This window comes from Phalangium opilio, unplaced genomic scaffold (genome assembly GCF_054372755.1).
Source record: "Phalangium opilio isolate 3A_F unplaced genomic scaffold, DU_Popi_V2 ptg000037l_1, whole genome shotgun sequence".
NCBI classification, from domain to species: domain Eukaryota; kingdom Metazoa; phylum Arthropoda; class Arachnida; order Opiliones; family Phalangiidae; genus Phalangium; species Phalangium opilio.
The window spans coordinates 5,398,030-5,407,233 of record NW_028324160.1 but is presented as its reverse complement, the minus strand read 5'-3'; the positions used below and the strand labels follow the sequence as shown (position 1 = coordinate 5,407,233).

Here is a 9,204-nt window from a genome sequence, read left to right as displayed (position 1 = left end):
GATCGACCTCGTCCCCTTCAAAAGAATTGCGTCAAGTGTTGTTTATCTACTGCTTTCAGAGGAATTTTAGCTTGAACATTGACAACGATGGTGAAGCAAAATTTTATGAGGCCTTTGCCCCACGTTGACTGAACCGTTTCGTCACATTATCTTTCATTGTCACATATAAATATAGCTTAAACCTCGGATATCCTGTTGAGATTGTTTTAAAGTTGCTAACTCTCGATTTTGAAGTTATTTACCGGTAAGTGACACTTGAAGTTCCGATTTAATCTTATAAACCGACTAGCATCCTTAGCCGATATCGTATATTAACCGATGTCAATATCAGAATTAACTGAAATACCTATACCAATTTTTTTAACTCAATGAATCTGAAATATAAATATAATACCTACTATTACATAGAGATGGGCCGATACCGATACTGAAATCGGTAAAAATTAGTATCGATAGCGTAACCGATATTGGTAAACTGACCATCACTAATTGCTTTACTAAATAATTTCAACTAAACTGTTCAAAACATTTGGGAAAGGCTTAGTTTAGAAATCAGTTGAGTTCTAATTTTAAATATATGTAATTTCTGCTTAAGTAAAATTAAGCAATAAAAGAAAAAGTGGCGATAAATTTGGGATGAGTAAGTGTTTAGCGGGAGATAGAAATACCATTTTGGAGTTGGGTTAGAGAAGAAAGAGAATACGGTTTTAAGCACCATCTCCATATGGAACCAACCCTAATGTTAACTAATTTTTGTACGTGTTAATGTTTCATATTATCTAACCAAGTTTAAAGGTTGCCGAGGAGACATTTAAAGAAAGAATGAAAGGTTTTGTCTCAATTCCAAATTGCTGCCGAGTATTTGACTGTAAATTTTACGGTACTTTCTTAGTGTACTTATTGAATAAAGAGTTAGTATCAAACTCTCTCGTTCTATGAGGGCATCGTACGACCCTGAACAAAAAGAGGTAGTGGTTTCAAAATTTTGCTCGTGCTAATAAAAGTTAAGCTTGACAAATTTTAAGGTGATTGCGAGTGACAACTTACCTACCAGGTTAACCCATTTTTAAGATATCACTCCCGTGATAAATTAAAACTGCAAAAAAAAAACAATTTCAGCACCTCGTTTCCTATTAACGCGAGCGAAATCTCGAGGCAACCCATGCTTTTTGTTCAAATTTTGATGGCAGTCTAGACTGACTTCTCGCTTTTTTATCTCACAGAGCCGCGTATTAATGCGCGAGATGAACAGTAACCTTCTTGTCGATAGATATCTCTCGCGATTACTCCCTATAAAAGTTGCAGAATTTACGCCAAGATGTCTGCTAATTTTTACTTACAGTAAGCGTTTAAACATGTAACGCTTCCCGATAAACCAAAAAGGTTAACACTGAGTTGCATCCAAGTGCCGAAACTGATGACCCAAATTGACTTGAACCCCTCTTCCCCAATATATCTCGTTCAATAAGTCTCTTCGATGTAAGGAAGGGGAAAGGCAAAGATCGGTATAAAAAAGCTGACCCTTAGCCGCCTCTGCACACTCTCTGGGCCCAAAATGCCTAGAGTGAAGGCCCCTCAAAGCGGGATGGAAGTGAAGAGTTATACCAATCTTAGTTACCTCGACGAGGCTTTTTGGAAAATTAAATGAACAGACCTTGAATATGAACAGTTTGGGTTAATATCTTCCAAGATGATTTCTTCAAATTTCAGTCTCAATATTGACTGTGATTCTTGAAAAACAAACGCTGCTCGTTTTGATGAGCGATCTAACCAGTGACGAAATGGAAATTTTGGATTTACGCCTGGACTCCGCTCCTTGATCTTCCATAAAATGTGAAATCTCACTGAGGGGCCCGTTTCCGAAACACTTCTAAGTACATAAATTTGACAAACTAACTCGTTGCTTACACCGAGAGAGAGAGAAATAATGATTTTTTGAGTATATTTTTGACTAGCATGATTACAAATGCATATTTTATTATTGCTTCATAATGGAGTAATATTATTGAAACCATTTCTATGCATTTATATTCAACAAATATGCTTGCTTTTTACCCAGAGGGAGAAAAATGATCTTTTTGAGTATATTTTTGACTATCTTGATTACAAATGCATATTTTAATATTGCTTCATAGATTAGTAATATTATTCAAACCATTTTTATGCATATATATTCAACAAATGAGCTTGGTTTTTACCCAGAGGGAGAAATAATGATCTTTTTGAGTATATCTTTTACTAGCTTGATTAAAAATGCATATTTTAATATTCCATCATACCCAGGCAGCAAAAACACGTTAATATTTGATTTATTTTGCGTGTCAGGGGTTTATAAAACTTTTTCGTGGATTTTATAAGCAACGAGTTTTATGAAACGCTAGATCTAGTTGCTCACTCAATCCAACGTTTCTGAACGTCTAAATAACGTCGAATCAAAACTTATCAGAATTTGGTCCGTTCAAAACTGGTTTCACACGTTTATATTTGGTTTATACGTAGTTTAAATAACACTTATTAAAATTAGTGATTTACAAACCTATTTTATACGTTCAGTTATTGCTATGTATCGTAAATATAACACTTACTCTAATCACTCACTTTCAAACCATTTACATACGTTTAGTTTTGGTTGATAAATCGTGACGATAACACCATTCATAATTATATAAAAACGTCTTGGTTTGGACCAAGGCCGAAAAAACAAACGATATGTGTGAGGTTTATCAATTAACTGAAGTTTCAGATATTGAAATTTTTTTCTAGTTATTTTTATCCACTCAATCCTTAATCAATATTTAATTCAATCAACTGATTTTACTGTTAATCGATCTAGTCCCTCTAAATTAATTGAAAAAATTACATATCTACGCTTTTTCAAGAACAATTACATTTTCCGAAAACATTTTATCATGAAATTAATTGTTCTTGAAAAAGCGTAGATATGTAATTTTTTCAATTAATTTAGAGGGACTAGATCGATTAACAGTAAAATCAGTTGATTGAATTAAATATTGATTAAGGATTGAGTGGATAAAAATAACTAGAAAAGAATTTCAATATCTGAAACTTCAGTCAATTGATAAACCTCACACATATCGTTTGTTTTTTCGGCCTTGGTCCAAACCAAGACGTTTTTATATAATATCTGTCACTTCAGTCTTAATGTAATTAAATTTTGAATAATTATGTTTGCTTTACCATCACACATTTGCACTCTAAAATATAATGGTGCATTCAAACACCATATATGCTGTTTTTTCAAGTGCCAAAAAAGGCATCATTTAGGGTGTACTTTAACCCCATTTCTATGATCAATTCACGCCATTTACTAATATTATTTGGAAGTATTAAGGAAATATTAAGCATTTAAGCACCATTTACAGTGGCTTTTAACATCTTTTTTTTTTTGACAATCTGTTGAACTTCTAATATTACTTAGTTTAATGGTTTTAAAAGTAGGGAAAAAGTATGCTACCTATGTCACATTATTAAACCAAGTGAAGTGAAATAATTGTTAAATATTTATTATAACCACTACACCACAGACACGTGGTAAGTCTAAGTTTTCCAAGAGATCTGACTAATTATTATGTCCAATCACGATGGTTAAAACATGTATCTACCTGGGCTCGAACCTGGGACTTTCCGTGTGTGAAGCGGACGTGATAACTACTACACCATAGATACGTGGTAATACTGAGTTTTCCAAGAGATCTAGCTAATTCAAGCGCCCAATCACGATGGTCAAAACATGTATCTATCAGGGCTTGAACCTGGGACCTTCCGCGTGTGAAGCGGACGTGATAACCACTGCACTACAGATACGTAATAACACTGAGTTTTCCAAGAGATCTAGCTAATTCTTATGTCCAATCACGATGGTCAATACATGTATCTACCAGGGCTCGAACCTGGGACCTTCCGCGTGTGAAGCGGACGTGATAACCACCACACTACAGATACGTAATAACACCAAGTTTTCCAAGAGATCTAGCTAATAATTATGTCCAATCACGATGGTTAATACATGTATCTACCAGGGCTCGAACCTGGGACCTGCCGCGTGTGAAGCGGACGTGATAACCACCACACTACAGATACGTAATAACATCAACTTTTCCAAGAGATCTAGCTAATTATTACGTTCAATCACGATGGTCAAAGCCGTACTTCTGTAATTAACTAAAATTAACATACTTAGACTTAATTGTTTTGATCAAACTGGCTGATAGCACACCCCGAATACTTAATTGTTAATTTAAGATAATTCCGAAAAGTATCTTCGCTGTAGTTTTTAAGTTATCGGTGAGGAAAAATCATGAAAAACCCATGTTAATCTCCATAGGAAATTAGCAAAAGCGGGTGAATATTACTTTAACGTTATAAAACGGTATCAAGTCATATCTACAAGGGCCTACCGGCCCTGTAGAATATGTTATCATACAATTTTTGTTAAGCCTTGGTACCTTGCACGCTTTATTGCGCTAGCGTCATTTATAAAACGCCGATGACCGGAGAGAAGCTATGACGACAGAGCTCACCGGTAAACATTTCCAAAATCCGCTGTCTTTTTTGGTGAGCTCTGCTGAACGCAGCCCAACGCAGCCCAGACCAGTGAAAGGTCTGATCGTTATCGGATAATAGCTTCGTGTTTTCATGCTTTTTATGGTACGCATTTACTTTTAGTGTGTGTAGCCACAAATAAGCTTTGGTGTTATGTAACGTTAACAGTCATGTTGACAAACTAAGAAAATCGTTGAAGTGAAACGAGAGGATAGTGTTTATATGGCAACCCTGTTGTGAATATGGCTTTGAACATAGAGGGCATACAGTTGAGGAGTAGAAAATTGGGCCTTTACAAACACGTAAAGGTAGTATCCCTCCAAAGTTTTATCTCTTCATTTCCCGTTTCTCCCCCATCGGATGATTTTAATGTGTACAAGTATATCATTATTGGATGTAAAATGTCGTCTGATTTACAGTATATTTGCTATGCTTTGTATACTGCTTTAATATTTCATACATTTTAACTTAAGAAACATTTCCATATCTGGGTAAATAAGTTTGTAAGTAGTCGTCTTGACTCGGAGAGGTCATATTTTGGTTTTCCCAACTTGTTGTTATATATTGTTAGCTTATTTTGAAACTCTTAGGTATTTCGTAATTTAGACTCTACATCTGAATCTGATGATGTATTGTTAGAAGAAGAGATTTGCTCTGAAGCTGAAAATGAACCAGTGATATGAAATGTTGGCCAGCGTTCACAGGATGTGTGTGATTTTAGCATGTCAAATTTTCCTGTTGACAAATGTACCCAGACACGGCCAGAATTGAATGTAGCACCCAGTTTTATGTTACTTAATTACATTTAAGCTGCGGAAACTATTTTAATCAATAGTTTCATAGCTTTTGTCGTCCATATCGGCAGAGTTTATTAGAAGGATTTCTGAAAATATAACCCTTAAATGACGGCCAAACCTGAACCAAACCAAACCAAAACTTAACCTAACCTGAACCTAAACAAAATTTTGGAAAAGGAGCAATATTTTTTCGGAACTTAAATAAAGATAACAAAACACAATATTTTGGAAAATGCATAATATTATTTGGTAAGTAAATGAAGATAAGCAATATCTTGGAAAAGGCGTAACATTATTTGGGAAGTAAATGAAGATAAACAAAATTATTATGGAAAAGGTGTGATATTATTTAAAAAACTAAAATAATCTAACCAAAAGGTAAAGGGTAAAATATTAAAAAACATGGAAAATATAATTAGTTTCCGCACCTTAAATTTAACAAATTAGCCTATAATTAACCTTGAATAAATGATATTTATTGAAAAAACTGTATTTAAAATGCGCGAGCTAAAGTAAAGTTTAGATATTTTAATTAGCTTCCGCACCTTAATTTTAACAGATTACTAAATTAGCCTAAAATTAACCTGGAATAAATGATATTTATTGAAGAAACTGTAATTAAAATGCGCGAGCTAAAGTAAAGTTTAGCCGGATACTCACCCAGACTGGTTGCCAACCCCAGATCGTATCAAACAAAAAGTATTTAATTATAATTTGGAATTTCAATTTTAATGAATCCTAGTTTTTAAAATACCCATTGAGAGTCTGTAACTAAACGTTAACGACCTCTAGTCTCTGCCAAGTGATTTAAATTTCAGACCTTCTCTGTGGGAAAGGGGGAATTCAATTAGCTGTAACACATTAAATATCGAATAAGCTGCCGTCGAAGATAGGGAGTTGCCTATCCCCTAAGCGTGAAAAAAATTTCCTCGCGCGCTTCCTTTATCCAGGTTTTTAGTTTTGCGCGTCTTAGAGGTTCTGCAAAATATAGGTCCGACCCTGGCTGGCTGGCTGAGCGTCACTTCAACCACATTTTTAATTCTAAAATGGTTTTAAACCAAAAAAGATAAATGGTTTTATGCATATAAAATAGATGTTAAATTAACTTTTTTGGCACAAATATTAGTGCCAGATATTATGAGATTTTTGTAAGGTTTAGGCCGGCGTCACCTTACATAAATTTAGCTAGCCTAGGCAAAACGTTTTATGGCCGGGGCCATCTTGTTGATAACGAGGCCTGTCTGATTTTATCAGCTGGCTGGATAATGAACAATTCGGAAACAAGAGAGGCAGACAAGCTGCTATGTCGTTACGGTTCTACGGAATCACGAAAGGGAAAAGTTCCCATCAGATGCTTCCTGAACAACTTGTTGGTTGACAATTCTCCGCCAGATGTCACTGTTCTTCGGATTTACGAAAGGGAAAAGTTCCCACCAGATGCTTCCTGAACAACTTGTTGGTTGACAATCCTCCGCCAGATGTCACTGATTTAAAGATGTTTGAGAAAGTTTTAATTCAGCTTGTGAAGCCCTTCCACACTGTGGGGCGGTTAGGTACTAAAACCAATTTCAACATGCAGTTTGGTACGCTTAAAGCTTTAAAGGGAAGAGTAATTTATCTTCCAATACCTGTGGAAAACAATTTAGAGACGATTCCCAAGACATTGCCCAAAAATCAAGAGCTGCATATCCTAGTGAATGGCGTTCCCACTGCGGACAAAAAGGTTTGGCAACAGGTTGTTTGCCTCGAAAAAGTGTTGAAAGCGTTTACTGTGCTAAAAAAAATTAATCCTTTGTATAAAGACATTCATATTTCGGCAATGAACGAGGAATATATTTGTGGAACGCAAGAAATTGATGGAAATGAAAATTCATTGACTCCCCATGAATTACTGAGCGTAACAGATCCACTTGCGTTGCTTAACGATGGATCTGATGCGGTGACATGTGCTTTTGCTGCGGTTCCATCAGAAGGACCAGCGGATGGTCCTCACTACGTCCAAGGTGATCAAAACGCTTCTAACATCCAGGAGCAAGATGAAAATCAGTCTAGCCTTGCGCCAGGCAACGTCTAAAAAATTTTAACACAGCCCGAGGCTTTGTTGCGAAAACTTTCTGAGGGAGAAGAAATTGATCTGTACGGTCACTACTCTATTAATCCGGTGAACGTCCACCCACCGAAAGATTTATTGGCCGCTTACCAAATAAAGCGCGTCGAAGCCGCGCCGATTAGTACTTGGGACAAAAACTTGGAGTATTTGAGCTTCGTTCATTTGTTTCCCAAGGGTCGCTACGGCAAGCACAATGATAGACCATTTGGGAAATTAACCGAAACAGAGTATCGTTTATCTCGTCTTTTGAACAAAAGTCCAATTTTTAGACGAGATTACGCCTATATGTTTCACTCTTTTCAAGAATGCGAAATGTAGGCGATCTCTAGCAGTTTTAACTACGTTCTTCGTGTTAAAAAACCCTTGGCAATTGGGGTTGAAAACTTGCTCAGTCGCGTTGAATCTGGCGATAAAGAACTTGAGAGTAATTTAGCCACTTTCTTGGGTCATATTCGAGGAAATAAGGACTACTGGTCTGGTACAAGGTCCTTATGTGCGTTTCGGCGATGATACGGGAATTTGGTCCTACCACTTGGCTCTTGACTTTTAATCCGGCCGAATACGATGATTTCTAACTGCACGATCACTCGAGAAAAATTAATTCAGACGTTCCAGGAGTAGAGTCGATGACGGTGGCTGAATTGTTGAATTTCGACCCACTTAGCGTGAAGTTGCACTTTCACAGCAAAGTTCGTACGCTGCTAAACAACTTTGTTTTGTGTAAGCAAAGTCCAGTTCTTGTCATGATAGAACATCATTTTTGACGGGTTGAATACCAATCTCGAGGTTTACCTCACTACCACATGCTGTTGTGGCCAAGGACGCTCCAAAGATTGGAACTTCTTCGATCAAGACTTTGTTGGATTACGTGCAAAAACACGTCACGTTTTCGATGCCAAGCGCATTGGTAAGTCCGGAACTGCACCGGCTGGTAAAAAAATTCCAAACTCACAAATGCACCTCCCGTTGTTATAGAAAGGTAAAAAATTTTAAAAAGGGATTAAAAGTGTGTCGTTACGGTTTCCACGAAACGTAACAAACATTGCCACTATGAATGCCGTTAGATCAGTTACTCGTCACCATAAAATGAAAAAGGTGCACAAACGACTGTACGACTTGCCGAGAAAACAGCACGAAGTTTTAATCAACGATTATAATCCCGCGCTACTATTGGCTTCCAAAGCCAACATAGATTTGCAATTTTTCGCTGACAAATCGGAAATAGTGGCAAACTATGTCACGGCGTACGTCACAAAGGGAGACCGGGCTGACATGGACCAAACTTTTGCCGAGTTAGGGCACGAAAGTTTGTCCCAAAGATTATTTGCCTAAGGATTGAAATCTTTGACGTGCAAGCAAATAGGAATTTATGAAGCTTTTGATATGATGCTGGGCCAAGACCTTTACAACAAGTCCGACAGCAATATGTTTATAAACACTAATTTGAAAGAAAACCGATCGAGAGTTTTAATAGGTTACAAGGAACTCGCTCGTTGAGGGAAACTGACCCCGAAAGCAAACACACTTGCCAAAAAGGGTTCGTCGACGACAAGTATCCGAATCGTCCCGACAGCTTGGAACATCTTAGTTTGCAGGAATTTGGTCAGTTTTACGATTATGCGAAGCACTCTGAGGGTATCGAGAAAAATGAGAATGTTATCGTGTTGAAAAACAATCTGGGTTTCATGAGAAAGAGAATTAAGCCCTACATAATAGAGCACTACATTCACGACC

At 36.8% G+C, this 9,204-nt stretch overlaps 3 non-coding genes across 3 annotated transcripts; all 3 read right to left on the bottom strand.

The window, feature by feature from the left end:
- Positions 1-3,752: 3,752 nt before the first annotated feature.
- TRNAV-CAC (transfer RNA valine (anticodon CAC)) lies at positions 3,753-3,825 on the bottom strand. The gene has a single exon. It is a non-coding gene; the product is annotated as a tRNA-Val (tRNA).
- Positions 3,826-3,890: 65 nt separating this feature from the next.
- Positions 3,891-3,963, bottom strand: TRNAV-CAC (transfer RNA valine (anticodon CAC)). Its single transcript has one exon. It is a non-coding gene; the product is annotated as a tRNA-Val (tRNA).
- A 65-nt stretch (positions 3,964-4,028) lies between these two features.
- On the bottom strand, positions 4,029-4,101 carry TRNAV-CAC (transfer RNA valine (anticodon CAC)). Its single transcript has one exon. It is a non-coding gene; the product is annotated as a tRNA-Val (tRNA).
- Positions 4,102-9,204: the final 5,103 nt, after the last annotated feature.